Source organism: Bombina bombina, chromosome 6, assembly GCF_027579735.1.
Source record: "Bombina bombina isolate aBomBom1 chromosome 6, aBomBom1.pri, whole genome shotgun sequence".
NCBI lineage: Eukaryota > Metazoa > Chordata > Amphibia > Anura > Bombinatoridae > Bombina > Bombina bombina.
In genome coordinates, this window is record NC_069504.1 from 660,329,602 (window position 1) to 660,343,883 (window position 14,282).

Here is a 14,282-nt window from a genome sequence, read left to right on the forward strand (position 1 = left end):
GCAAGAATTTCTCACCGTGTGTATAGTTAAGTGTGTGTGAATCCCTCGATCTGATTGGAGGATCTGGTGGAAAATATACAGATAAGAAATATTGGTGTAATATGTAAAATACGAGAAATAAATCGATTATCTGGAATGTTAATCTTATAGGACCTGTAGAGATCATAGGATTGTATAATGAGAATAGGAAATTGTAATGAGTATCAGAGACAAAAAGTGTCTTACTATACCATAATAAATAGCTTGTCATACAAAGCTCTGTAGAGATTAATAGTGATGATGTTGTATCATTACCATTTTGCGAAAGTCGATTTCGGGAAGGAGAAATGTAATTGGTGTCACATATAAAACGAAGGATGTCACATTATGCAATAGTTAGTATCTCATTATATGTAGTTCCTATTAGATGACCAGTTTATCAGATGGCTAGGTTCTTAAAGACCTGACTGTCATTCTAGTAGGCATGTTCAAAGGTAGCTGATTAAATTCTGTCAACAGTGGATATCAAGGACAGAGGGTGTCTACTATACAATAGTAAATGTGGAGATTAATAATGGTGATATTGTGTCATTACTACTTGGCGAAAGTTGGTTTCGGGAAGGAGAAATGTAATTGGTGTTACATGTAAAACGAAGGGAGTCAATTTATGCAATAATTGGTATCTCATCTTGTGTAGTTCCAATTGGATGACTAGTCTCTCAGATGGCTAGGTTCTTAAAGACTTGGCTCTCATTCTAGTAGGCAAGTCCCAAGGAAGCTGATTAAAATCTGTCGATTTCCATATATTAACTATGAAGTGAGTTTATTAGCGTTTTTGAAAAAAAATAAAAATATATATATATATATATATATATATATATATATATATATATATATATAATATTAATGCTAGTTAAGCACGCTATACACCAGTTCTAAAAGATTCGATGCCGGTGTCATCCTTTGGGTACTATAATGGACCTAGATTCAGTTCCTTTAACCTCTGATCATTTTGCTGGGGAGAAATCTTAGTTTAAATGGAGTGTTTTGAAATCGGATACTAATAATGAAGCTAGGACTAGTCAGAACTGGATATAATACAGAATAATAATGCAGAATAATAATTGAACGGACCTTGAAATAATATGGACCTAAAATAAAGTGGACCTTGAAATAATATTATTATGAAGTTGACTTAAGAGGGAGGGATAGGGTAGTCATAGGGAATGGATGTCAAAAAGATAAAGTGGATGTCAAAAAGATATTCTGTATTATATCTAGTTCTGACTAGTCCTGGCTTCATTATTAGTATCCGATTTCAAAACACTCCATTTAAACTAAGATTTCTCCCCAGCAAAATGATCAGAGGTTAAAGGAACTGAATCTAGGTCCATTATAGTAACCAAAGGATGACACCGGCATCAAATCTTTTGAAACTGGTGTATAGCGTGCTTAACTAGCATTAATATTATATTTATATATATATATATATATATATATATATATATATATATATATTTATTTTCAAAAACGCTAAGAACCTCACTTCATAGTTAATATATGGAAATCAACAGATTTTAATCAGCTTCCTTGGGACTTGCCTACTAGAATGATAGCCAAGTCTTTAAGAACCTAGCCATCTGAGAGACTAGTCATCCAATTGGAACTACACAAAATGAGATACCAATTATTGCATAAATTGACTCCCTTCGTTTTACATGTAACACCAATTACATTTCTCCTTCCCGAAACCAACTTTCGCCAAGTAGTAATGACACAATATCACCATTATTGACAGAATTTAATCAGCTACCTTTGAACATGCCTACTAGAATGACAGTCAGGTCTTTAAGAACCTAGCCATCTGATAAACTGGTCATCTAATTGGAACTACATATAATGAGATACTAACTACTGCATAATGTGACATCCTTCGTTTTATATGTGACACCATTTACATTTCTCCTTCCCGAAATCGACTTTCGCAAAATGGTAATGATACAACATCATCACTATTAATTTCTACAGAGCTTTGTATGACAAGCTATTTATTATGGTATAGTAAGACACTTTTTGTCTCTGATACTCATTACAATTTCCTATTCTCATTATACAATCCTATGATCTCTACAGGTCCTATAAGATTAACATTCCAGATAATCGATTTATTTCTCGTATTTTACATATTACACCGATATTTCTTATCTGTATATTTTCCACCAGATCCTCCAATCAGATCGAGGGATTCACACAAACCTAACTATACACACTTGCAGTATGTCCAATCCCACGGTCAAATTTATCTCACACCCTTATTTGGTCCTATCACGGGCTTAGGGGTTTATCGTGACTTAGGGGTTTATCGTGACGTCACAACCAATCAGTTAGCTCAAATTACGGACCAAGATAGGTCCATTTTATTTATGACCTTCTGATTATATTTATTTATTTAACAAAGTATACGATCATTAGACTGATCGTCATATAAACATAGTATGATGATTGACTGAATTATTTTTCAAATGTATACTGACCGGAAGTGACGTTACGTATACCACGGAGACAAGGTATACTGTCAAGTATAAAGTTTTAAACCTTTTGATTTGTCAAAATAAGAATTATTCATGAGCTTACATACTTTATTATATTGTATATTGCTGAATTATTAGCGAGTAAAAGTTTTTAAATCTAACGATCACCCGGAAGTCAATTAGTTTTGTGCATCCGGCTCATAGCTTTTTAAGGCCACCAGTGACCAGTCGTCAACTAGTCTTGATAAAGGCCTATTACGGGCCGAAACGCGTAGACCGACTGGTAAGCCTCATTCTAATATTTTTTAGATCCCCATTACGTTATTGCGCTATGTTGATTTATTTCTTTTAGGTGGAAGACGGGCCATTCACCCATTGCAGATATTTAAGCCCTGATTGTGTAGGAGCACTACTCTTTCCCTAAAGGTCTCAATACCTGCTTGTATATAATTTATCAAGGAGCAAGTCTCACTGCTATTGACTCCTATCATCGCTACACTGCACTTGTTTTTTATTGATTGAAGTTTTCTGCACCTCCACGCTTTGTTTATATTATTTTTCCCACACCTTCTTCAACACCATTTTTGTCTTTTTGAATTGCTATTTTTGTCACTTTATTAAAGGCACATTTTTTTCACTGAGGATTTTTTGCTACATTTTTTATTGCTATTTTTTACTATTTTTTCATACGAGGATACACCTTTATATTTACTTTGGCATCTTTTCACTGAGATATCTTCTACTGAGGATATTTCTGCACTAAGATATTTTCACTGAAGGAATCTACACTGAGGTTAATTCTCATTGGAGAATTCCTTTCTCTTTATTGAGGACCATTAAGAGACGTTTTTTGACACTTTAAACCATGGCGGAGCAACAGGTTTAAACACAGGCTTGATTCTAACTAAAGCCTGACAGAACGACTGAACGTCTGGAACATCTGCCAGACGCTTGTGCAGTAAAATTGATAAAGCAGATATCTGTCCCTTTAGGGAACTAGCTGATAGCCCCTTCTCCAATCCTTCTTGGAGAAAGGACAAAGGCCTAGGAATCCTGATCTTACTCCATGAATAGCCTTTGGATTCGCACCAAGAAAGATATTTACGCCATATCTTATGATAAATTTTCCTAGTGACAGGCTTTCGAGCCTGAATCGAGGTATCTATGACCGACTCAGAGAATCCCCGCTTGGATAAAATCAAGCGTTCATTCTCCAGGCAGTCAGCCACAGAGAAACTAGATTTGGATGCTGGAACGGACCTTGAATCAGAAGGTCTTGTCTCAGTGGCAGAGTCCATGGTGGAAGAGATGACATGTCCACCAGGTCTGCATACCAGGTCCTGCGTGGCCACGCAGGTGCTATCAAAATCACTGAAGCTCTCTTCTGCTTGATTCTGGCAATCAAACGAGGAAGGAGAGGAAATGGTGGAAACACATAAGCCAGGTTGAACGACCAGGGTACTGCTAGAGCATCTATCAGTACTGCTTGAGGATCCCTTGATCTGGACCCGTAGCAAGGAAGTTTGGCGTTCTGACGAGATGCCGTCAGATCCAATTCTGGTGTGCCCCATTGATGAATCAATTGTGCAAACACCTCCGGATGGAGTTCCCATTCCCCGGATGAAAAGTCTGACGACTTAGAAAATCCGCTTCCCAGTTCTCTACTCCTGGGATATAGATTGCTTATAGATGGCAAGAGTGAGTCTCTGCCCATCAAATTATTTTGGTAACCTCTATCATCGCTAGAGAACACTTTGTTCCCCCCTGATGATTGATATATGATACAGTCGTGATATTGTCCGACTGGAATCTTATGAATCTGGCCGAAGCCAGCTGAGGCCACGCCTGAAGCGCATTGAATATCGCTCTCAGTTCTAGAATATTTATCGGGAGGAAAGCCACCTCCTGAGTCCACACACCCTGTGCTTTCAGGGAATTCCAGACTGCACCCCAGCCCAATAGGCTGGCGTCCGTCATCACTATGACCCATGCTGGCGTGCGGAAACACATTCCCTGGGACAGATGATCCTGTGACAACCACCAAAGAAGAAAGTCTCTGGTCTCTTGATCCAGATTTATCTGAGGAGATAAATCTGCATAATCCCCATTCCACTGTTTGAGCATGCATAGTTGCAGTGGTCTGAGATGCAAGTGAGTAAACGGAACTATGTCCATTGCCGCTACCATTAGTCCGATTACCTCCATACACTGAGCCAATGACGGCCGAGGAATGGAATGAAGAGCTCGGCAGGTGGTTAATATCTTTGATATCCTGATCTCCGTCAGAAAAATTTTCATGTCCACCGAATCTATCAGAGTTCCCAGGAATGGAACTCTTGTGACAAGGATAAGTGAACTCTTTTTTACGTTCACATTCCACCCATGAGATCTTAGAAAAAGCCAACACGATGTCTGTGTGAGATTTGGCTTGTTGGAAAGTTGACGCCTGAATTAAGATATCGTCCAGATAAGGCGCCACTGCTATGCCCCGCGGCCTTAGAACCGCCAGAAGGGACCCTAGCACCTTTGTGAAAATTCTGGGAGCTGTGGCCAACCCGAAGGGAAGAGCCACAAACTGGTAATGCTTGTCCAGAAAGGCGAACCTGAGGAACTGGTGATGATCTTTGTGGATAGGGATGTGTAGATACGCATCCTTTAAGTCCACGGTGGTCATATATTGACCCTCCTGGATCATTGGTAAAATAGTCTGAATGGTCTCCATCTTGAAGGATGGGACTCTGAGGAATTTGTTTAGGATCTTGAGATCTAAAATTGGTCTGAAGGTTCCCTCTTTTTTGGGAACCACAAACAGATTGGAGTAAAACCCCTGCCCCTGTTCTGTTTTCGGAACTGGGCAGATCACTCCCATGGTATATAGGTCTTCTACACAGCGTAAGAACGCCTCTCTTTTTGTCTGGTTTACAGACAATTGAGAAAGATGGAATCTCCCCCTTGGAGGAGAATCTTTGAAATCTAGAAGATACCCCTGGGTTACGATTTCTAAAGCCCAGGAGTCCTGAACATCTCTTGACCAAGCCTGAGCAAAGAGAGAAAGTCTGCCCCCTACTAGATCTGGTCCCGGATCGTTGGCTACCCCTTCATACTGTCTTGGTGGCAGCAGCGAGCTTCTTGGCCTGTTTACCTTTGTTCCAAGTCTGGTTAGGTCTCTAGACTGATTTGGATTGAGCAAAATTCCCCTCTTGTTTTGCAGCAGGGGAAGAGGTAGAGGGACCACCTTTGAAGTTTTGAAAGGAACGAAAATTATTTTGTTTGGTCCTCATCTTATTTGTCTTATCCTGAGGAAGGGCATGGCCTTTTCCTCCAATGATGTCTGAAATGATCTCTTTCAGTTCAGGCCCAAATAGGGTCTTACCTTTGAAAGGGATGGCTAAAAGCTTAGATTTTGATGACACATCAGCAGACCAGGACTTAAGCCATAATGCTCTACGCGCTAAAATGGCAAAACCTGAATTCTTTGCTGTTAATTTAGCCAGCTGAAAAGCGGCATCTGTAATGAAAGAATTAGCTAGCTTGAGAGCCCTAATCCTATCCAGAATATCATCTAATGGGGTCTCAACCTGAAGGGCCTCCTCCAGAGCCTCAAACCAAAAATCAGCTGCAGTTGTTACAGGAACAATGCACGCTATAGGTTGCAGAAGAAAACCTTGATGAATAAATATTTTCTTTAGGAGACCCTCTAATTTTTTATCCATAGGATCTCTGAAAGCACAACTGTCCTCAATAGGTATAGTTGTACGCTTAGCCAGGGTAGAAATAGCTCCCTCCACCTTAGGGACCGTCTGCCATGAATCCCGCATGGTGTCTGATATGGGAAACATTTTCTTAAAAGTAGGAGGGGTAGAGAACGGAATACCTGGTCTATCCCACTCCTTAGTAACAATGTCCGAAATCCTCTTGGGGACCGGAAAAACATCAGTGTAGGCAGGAACCTCTAGATATCTGTCCATTTTACACAATTTCTCTGGAACTACAATAGGGTCACTAAAAGAGTCGCTAAAACCTCCCTGAGCAATAAGCGGAGGTGTTCTAGTTTAAATTTAAAAGCCATCATATCTGAGTCTGTCTGAGGGAAATCTTTCCTGAATCAGAAATCTCACCCTCAGACAGCAAATCCCTCACCCCCAATTCAGAACATTGTGAGGGTACATCGGATATGGCTAATAAAGCGTCAGAGGGCTCAGCATTTACTCTCACACCAGACCTACTACTGCGCTTCCCCTGCAACTCAGGCAGCTTAGATAAAACCTCTGTGAGGGTAGTATTCATAACTGCGGCCATATCTTGCAGGGTGAAAGAATTAAACGCACTAGAAGTACTTGGCGTCGCTTGTGCAGGCGTTAATGGTTGTGACACTTGGGGAGAATTAGATGGCATAACCTGATTCCCTTCTGACTGAGAATCATCCTGCAACATACTTTTATTAGCTAAAATATGTTCTTTGCAATTTATTGCCCTTTCAGTGCATGAGGGACACATTTTAAGTGGTGGTTCTACAATGGCTTCTAAACACATTGAACATTGGCTTTCCTCAATTTCATATATGTTGTACAGGCTAGTAATGACCACAAACAAGCTTGAAAACACTTTATTTAGTGAAAAAAATAACAATCTTAAAAAACGGTACTGCACCTTTAAGAGAAAAAAAGCATACACGTTCTGCAAAACTGTTTTAAAATACACCAATCGTTTCAAATTTTTGAAATAAGATTCAATTTATGCAGTTAAGTTTACCCCACAAGAAAAAGAAACACTTAACCCTTTATTGTGCAAACCAGATAGATAATAGGCCTAAATTTGGAAAAAAAACACCCCCTGCACCTTGCCACAGCCCTGCTGTGGCGGCTACCTGCCCTCAGGGATTGGAAAAATGGGGTTAAAGCTTCGATTTGGCCCAATATTTCCACAAGGGCCCTCCGGAGTTGGAGCTTGCTTTGTAAAAAACAACTGCGCATCTGAAATGCGAAAATAGGCCCCGCCCATCTCACTCAATGTTTTGTCAGTCTAAATGAACCACACCAGAGCGGTTCCAAACTAGCCATGTGGGTTCTGAGACCCAAACAAGAAGCCAAGTGTACCCTCAATAAAGTCTTCCAAAAAACGTTATTGCCCAAAAAACGTTAACAGTACTCCCTGTTCACAAAACATTTGCCCACAAACATTTAAAACTCAGGGGCCTAGTTATCAAGCCATCAACCTCAAATACGCTGGAATTCCGCAGCGTATTTGTGGCGAGGCTGATTCGCCTTAGTTATCAAAGGCTCGAGACCGGCAAAAGTAGAATTTTGTGACGTAAGCATCGATCCGCCGGACTCAGTCCGACACAGATCGATTCTTACGTCACTCCAGATGTTCCGCACACAAGTGCGGCACATTCTCACTACTTTTGCTAGCTATCAAAAAACTAGCAGGTACGCTCGGCACTTTTACGGCCCAGCGTACCTGGTTTTCAATCCGCCAGCCTGGAGGCGGCGGATCCCATAGGAATCAATGGGAGTCTGACCATAGCGAAAGTACAAGTTCGCTGATGACAGACATCCCATTGATTTCTATGGGAGATGTCTGCACCTAACACCCTAACATGTACCCCGAGTCTAAACACCACTAATCTGCCCCCCCTACACCGCCGCAACTAAATAAAGTTATTACCCCCTAAACCGCCGCTCCCGGAGCCCACCGCAAGCTACTCTATACATATTAACCCCTAAACCGCCACTCCCGGAGCCCACCGCAACTATAATAAATGTATTAACCCCTAAACCGCCGCTCCCTGAACCCGCCGCAACCTATATTAAATGTATTAACCCCTATCCTGCCCCCCCTACACCGTCGCCACCTATAATAAATTTATTAACCCCTAGTCTGCCCCCCCTACACCGTCGCCACCTATAATAAATTTATTAACCCCTATCCTGCCCCCCACTACGCCGCCGCCACTGTCATAAAATTATTAACCCCTAAACCTAAGTCTAACCCTAACCCTAACGCCCCCCTAACTTAAATATTAATTAAATAAATCTAAATAAATTAACTCTTATTAAGTAAATGAATCCTATTTAAAACTAAATACTTACCTTTAAAATAAACCCTAATATAGCTACAATATAAATAATAATTATATTCTAGCTATCTTAGGATTTATATTTATTTCACAGGTACTTTTCAATTTATTTTAACCATGTACAATAGCTATTAAATAGTTATTAACTATTTAATAGCTTACCTAGCTAAAATAAAGAGAAATGTACCTGTGAAATAAATCCTAACCTAAGTTACAATTACACCTAACACTACACTATACTTTAATAAATTATTCCTATTTAAAAATAAATACCTACCTGTAAAATAAACCCTAAGATAGCTACAATATAATTAATAATTATATTATAGCTATCTTAGGATTTATATTTATTTTACAGGTAACTTTGTATTTATTTTAGCTAGATAGAATAGTTATTAAATAGTTATTAACTATTTAATAACTACATAGCTAAAAGAAATACAAAATTACCTGTAAAATAAATCCTAACTTAAGTTACAATTAAACCTAATACTACACTATCATTAAATTAATTAAATAAACTACCTACAAATAACTACAATTAAATACAATTACATAAACTAACTAAAGTACAAAAAATAAAAAAAGCTAAGTTACAAAAAATAAAAAAATAAGTTACAAACATGTTACAAATATTACAACAATTTTAAGCTACTTACACCTAATCTAAGCCCCTAATAAAATAACAAACCCCCCAAAATAAAAAAATGCCCTACCCTATTCTAAATTAAATAAATTTCAAAGCTCTTTTACCTTACCAGCCCTTAAAAGGGCCATTTGTGGGGGCATGCCCCAAAGAAAACAGCTCTTTTGCCTGTAAAAGAAAAATACAACCCCCCCAACATTAAAACCCACCACCCACATACCCCTAATCTAACCCAAACCCCCCTTACAAAAACCTAACACTAATCCCCTGAAGATCATCCTACCTTGAGTCGTCTTCACTCAGCCGAGCCACCGATGGAACTGAAGAGGACATCCGGAGCGGAAGAAGTTAATCCTCCAAGCGGTGCTGAAGAAATCTTCCATCCGATGAAGTCATCATCCAGGCGGCGCTGAAGAAAAGTCTTCGATCCGTCCGATGTCATCTTCAAAGAGGCGCTGAAGAGGTCTTCTATCCGGGCGAAGTCATCTTCCAAGCCGGGTCTTGAATCTTCCTTCCGCCGACGCGGAACCACCTTCTTCACCGACGGACTACGACGAATGACGGCTCCTTTAAAGGGACGTCATCCAAGATGGCGTCCCCTCAATTCCGATTGGCTGATAGGATTCTATCAGCCAATCGGAATTAAGGTAGGAAAAATCTGATTGGCTGATGGAATCAGCCAATCAGATTGAGCTTGCATTCTATTGGCTGTTCCGATCAGCCAATAGAATGCGAGCTCAATCTGATTGGCTGATTGGATCAGCCAATCGGATTGAACTTGAATCTGATTGGCTGATTCCATCAGCCAATCAGATTTTCCTACCTTAATTCCGATTGGCTGATAGAATCCTATCAGCCAATCGGAATTGAGGGGACGCCATCTTGGATGACGTCCCTTAAAGCAGCCGTCATTCGTCGTAGTCCGTCGGTGAAGAAGGTGGTTCCGCGTCGGCGGAAGGAAGATTCAAGACCCGGCTTGGAAGATGACTTCGCCCGGATAGAAGACCTCTTCAGCGCCTCTTGGAAGATGACATCGGACGGATCGAAGACTTTTCTTCAGCGCCGCCTGGATGATGACTTCATCGGATGGAAGATTTCTTCAGCGCCGCTTGGAGGATTAACTTCTTCCGCTCCGGATGTCCTCTTCAGTTCCATCGGTGGCTCGGCTGAGTGAAGACGACTCAAGGTAGGATGATCTTCAGGGGATTAGTGTTAGGTTTTTGTAAGGGGGGTTTGGGTTAGATTAGGGGTATGTGGGTGGTGGGTTTTAATGTTGGGGGGGGGTTGTATTTTTCTTTTACAGGCAAAAGAGCTGTTTTCTTTGGGGCATGCCCCCACAAATGGCCCTTTTAAGGGCTGGTAAGGTAAAAGAGCTTTGAAATTTATTTAATTTAGAATAGGGTAGGGCATTTTTTTATTTTGGGGGGGTTTGTTATTTTATTAGGGGGCTTAGATTAGGTGTAAGTAGCTTAAAATTGTTGTAATATTTGTAACATGTTTGTAACTTATTTTTTTATTTTTTGCAACTTAGCTTTTTTTATTTTTTGTACTTTAGTTAGTTTATGTAATTGTATTTAATTGTAGTTATTTGTAGTTAATTTATTTAATTAATTTAATGATAGTGTAGTATTAGGTTTAATTGTAACTTAAGTTATGATTTATTTTACAGGTAATTTTGTATTTCTTTTAGCTATGTAGTTATTAAATAGTTAATAACTATTTAATAACTATTCTAACTAGCTAAAATAAATACAAAGTTACCTGTAAAATAAATATAAATCCTAAGATAGCTATAATATAATTATTAATTACATTGTAGCTATCTTAGGGTTTATTTTACAGGTAAGTATTTATTTTTAAATAGGAATAATTTATTAAAGTATAGTGTAGTGTTAGGTGTAATTGTAACTTAGGTTAGGATTTATTTCACAGGTACATTTCTCTTTATTTTAGCTAGGTAAGCTATTAAATAGTTAATAACTATTTAATAGTTATTGTACATGGTTAAAATAAATTGAAAGGTACCTGTAAAATAAATATAAATCCTAAGATAGCTAGAATATAATTATTATTTATATTGTAGCTATATTAGGGTTTATTTTAAAGGTAAGTATTTAGTTTTAAATAGGATTCATTTACTTAATAAGAGTTAATTTATTTAGATTTATTTAATTAATATTTAAGTTAGGGGGGCGTTAGGGTTAGGGTTAGACTTAGGTTTAGGGGTTAATAATTTTATTACAGTGGCGGCGGCGTAGTGGGGGGCAGATTAGGGGTTAATAAATTTATTATAGGTGGCGACGGTGTAGGGGGGGCAGGATATGGGTTAATAGGTTTAATATAGGTTGCGGCGGGTTCATGGAGCGGCGGTTTAGGGGTTAAACTATTTATTTAGTTGCGGAGAGGTGCGGGATCAGCAGGATAGGGGTTAATAATTTTATTATAGAGGGCGACGGTATGGGGGGGCAGGATAGGGGTTAATACATTTATAAGAGTTGCGGCAGGGTCTGGGAGCGGCGGTTTAGGGATTAGTAACTTTATTGAGTTGCGGGAGGCTCCGGGGGCGCCGGTATAGGGATAGAACAGTGTAGTTTAGTGTGAGTGCTTAGTGACAGGCTAGCAATAAAGCTGGGAAAAAGCCGAAGGGCAGCGAGATCGGATGAGTGATAACTGTCACAGTCCGCTGCTCATCGCCCCGCGGCTTTTTGACAGCTTTATTTGATAACTTAGGCGTATTTTTTCAGGTCCGCAGCGGCGAAGGTAGGCGAGCTTAGGCGGGCGTATTGGGCCGGCGAAGCAAGAAAAGTAGACGGCTTGATAACTACCCCCCATAGTGTCAACCATTTTTTTATTAGCCCCTTATGCAAGCATAGTAATACCCTTCTATCTCTCTTAGGATTACTGCTTACCCTTACCCTCATTGGGATACTGTCAGCCTTTCTGAAATACTACAGTCTCTCAAGAAAAAATCGCTGAACATACCTCACTGCTATATAGCATGAAAACGTTCCTCACACTGAAGTTTCTTGTACCCCACAGCCATTCTGTGGGAACTGCTCTGGATCTTAGTGACAAATGCTAAGATCATCAGCCTCCAGGCAGAAATCTTCATCCATCTGCTGCCTGAGAGTAAATAGTACACACCGGTACCATTTAAAATAAAAATACTCTTGTTTGAAGAAAATAAAAACTAACATTTTATCACCTCTTTCACTTTACCCTTCCTAGTACTTAGAGTAGGCAAAAAGAATGATTGGGGGTGGAGCTAAGGGAGGCGCTATATAGACAGCTCTGCTGTGGTGCTCTTTGCCACTTCCTGTTAGCAGGAGGATAATATCCCACAAGTAAAGGATGAATCTGTGGACTCGTCGTACCTTATAGAAGAAAGCAGCGTTATGGGCCATAACGCTGCTTTTTCAATCATAACACCAAACTCGTAATCTAGCTGAATGTTTGTAAAGGACTAGATAACCCATTAAGAAACTATTAGTTATTTATAAAGCATCACATTTCAAAGATGTATAAAAATTACTAAAATGTTTGAATAAAAGTTATACCAAAACATAGCCTAAATGGCCTTAAAGGGACAGTCTTCACCAGAATTGTTATTGTTTTAAAAGATAGATAATCCCTTTATTACCCATTTCCCAGTTTTGCATAACTAACACAGTTATATTAATATACTTTTAACCTCTGTGATTATCTTGTATCTAAGCCTCTGCAAACTGCCCCTTTTTTCAGTTCTTTTGACAGACTTGCAGTCTAGCCAATCAGTGCCTGCTCCCAGATAACTTCTCGTGCACGAGCACAGTGTTATCTATATGAAATAAGTGAACTAACACCCTCTAGTGGTGAAAAACTGTTAAAATGCAATCTGAAAGAGGTGGGCTTCAAGGTCTAAGAAATTAGCATATGAACCTCCTAGGTTAAGCTTTCAACTAAGAATACCAAGAGAACAAAGCAAAATTGGTGATAAAAGTAAATTGGAAAATTGTTTAAAATTACATGCTCTATCTGAATCATGAAAGTTTATTTTGGCCTAGACTGTCCCTTTAAACTCAGCATATCTCAGCAATTAAACACTACATTGCAAAAGAAATGTTTTAGAATAATCTAACACTGTCAAATTGTTAGCACAATTTACAAGGTTTTGCAAATCACAAGCAATTTAGGGACAGACGTCTGGTAAAATTAAATCTGGTCTCCTTTGCTGCAGCCAATTAGGAACAGATGTTATTGAGCTAACATTCTTAGCTAACCAAATTCTAGAAAAAGCAGGCAAAATATAAATAATGAATGTCAGGGTGTTTTTAAAAATTTTTTTCATTTTACTGTTTACAGGGAGGTTGAATGTTGAGTCCCTTTAAATGTCCCTTTAAACATATTTAAACAAACAATGTTTCGGGAACTCCTTCCCTTAGTCATGCAAATGCATGACAAATGGAAGGAGTTCTCGAAACGTTGTGTGTCTTTTGTGCTGAATAAACCTCTTGTTTTCACGTTATACTGCCACTTTGTTTGGAACTTTTTCTGGAGCACTATATGACAACAGTTCTGCAAGAATGTTTTTCATGTGCAAGAGCACTAGATGGCAGCACTATTTCCTGCCATGTAGTGCTTTAGACGCCTACTTGTGAATCTCTTCAACACAGAATATCATGTAAACAAAGCAAATTTAAAAACAGAAGTAATTTGAAACTTTTTAAAACATTGTATGCTCTGTGTAAATCACAGAAGAACATTTTTGGGTTTCATATCCCTTTAAGTGCTTTTGCTCTGAGTTACCTACGGAAATCGTGCACTTTCTGAATGTATCTTTAGTTTTCAAAAATAACTAAAACAGTGGCAAAAATCCACCACTCAGAAAGAAAATGTGATTTTAGCATCATAGAAAAAAACAATGAGTCGTTATTCTAAATTTACAATCAAAAGCTAGCTTAACATATCTGTTAATGACAAGAGGCATTTGTGTGGAGCCACCAATCACCAGCTAGTTACCAGTAGTGCTTTGCTGCTGTGGAGCTGACTTACACCCCTCTATGCAAGA

The 14,282-nt window shown here is 39.0% G+C and overlaps 1 protein-coding gene across 2 annotated transcripts in view; it reads right to left on the reverse strand.

The window, feature by feature from the left end:
* The window catches only part of MAP1A (microtubule associated protein 1A), a 106,441-nt gene that overhangs the window by 34,943 nt on the left and 57,216 nt on the right, over positions 1 to 14,282 (reverse strand). The gene's annotated exons all lie outside the window — the stretch shown is intronic.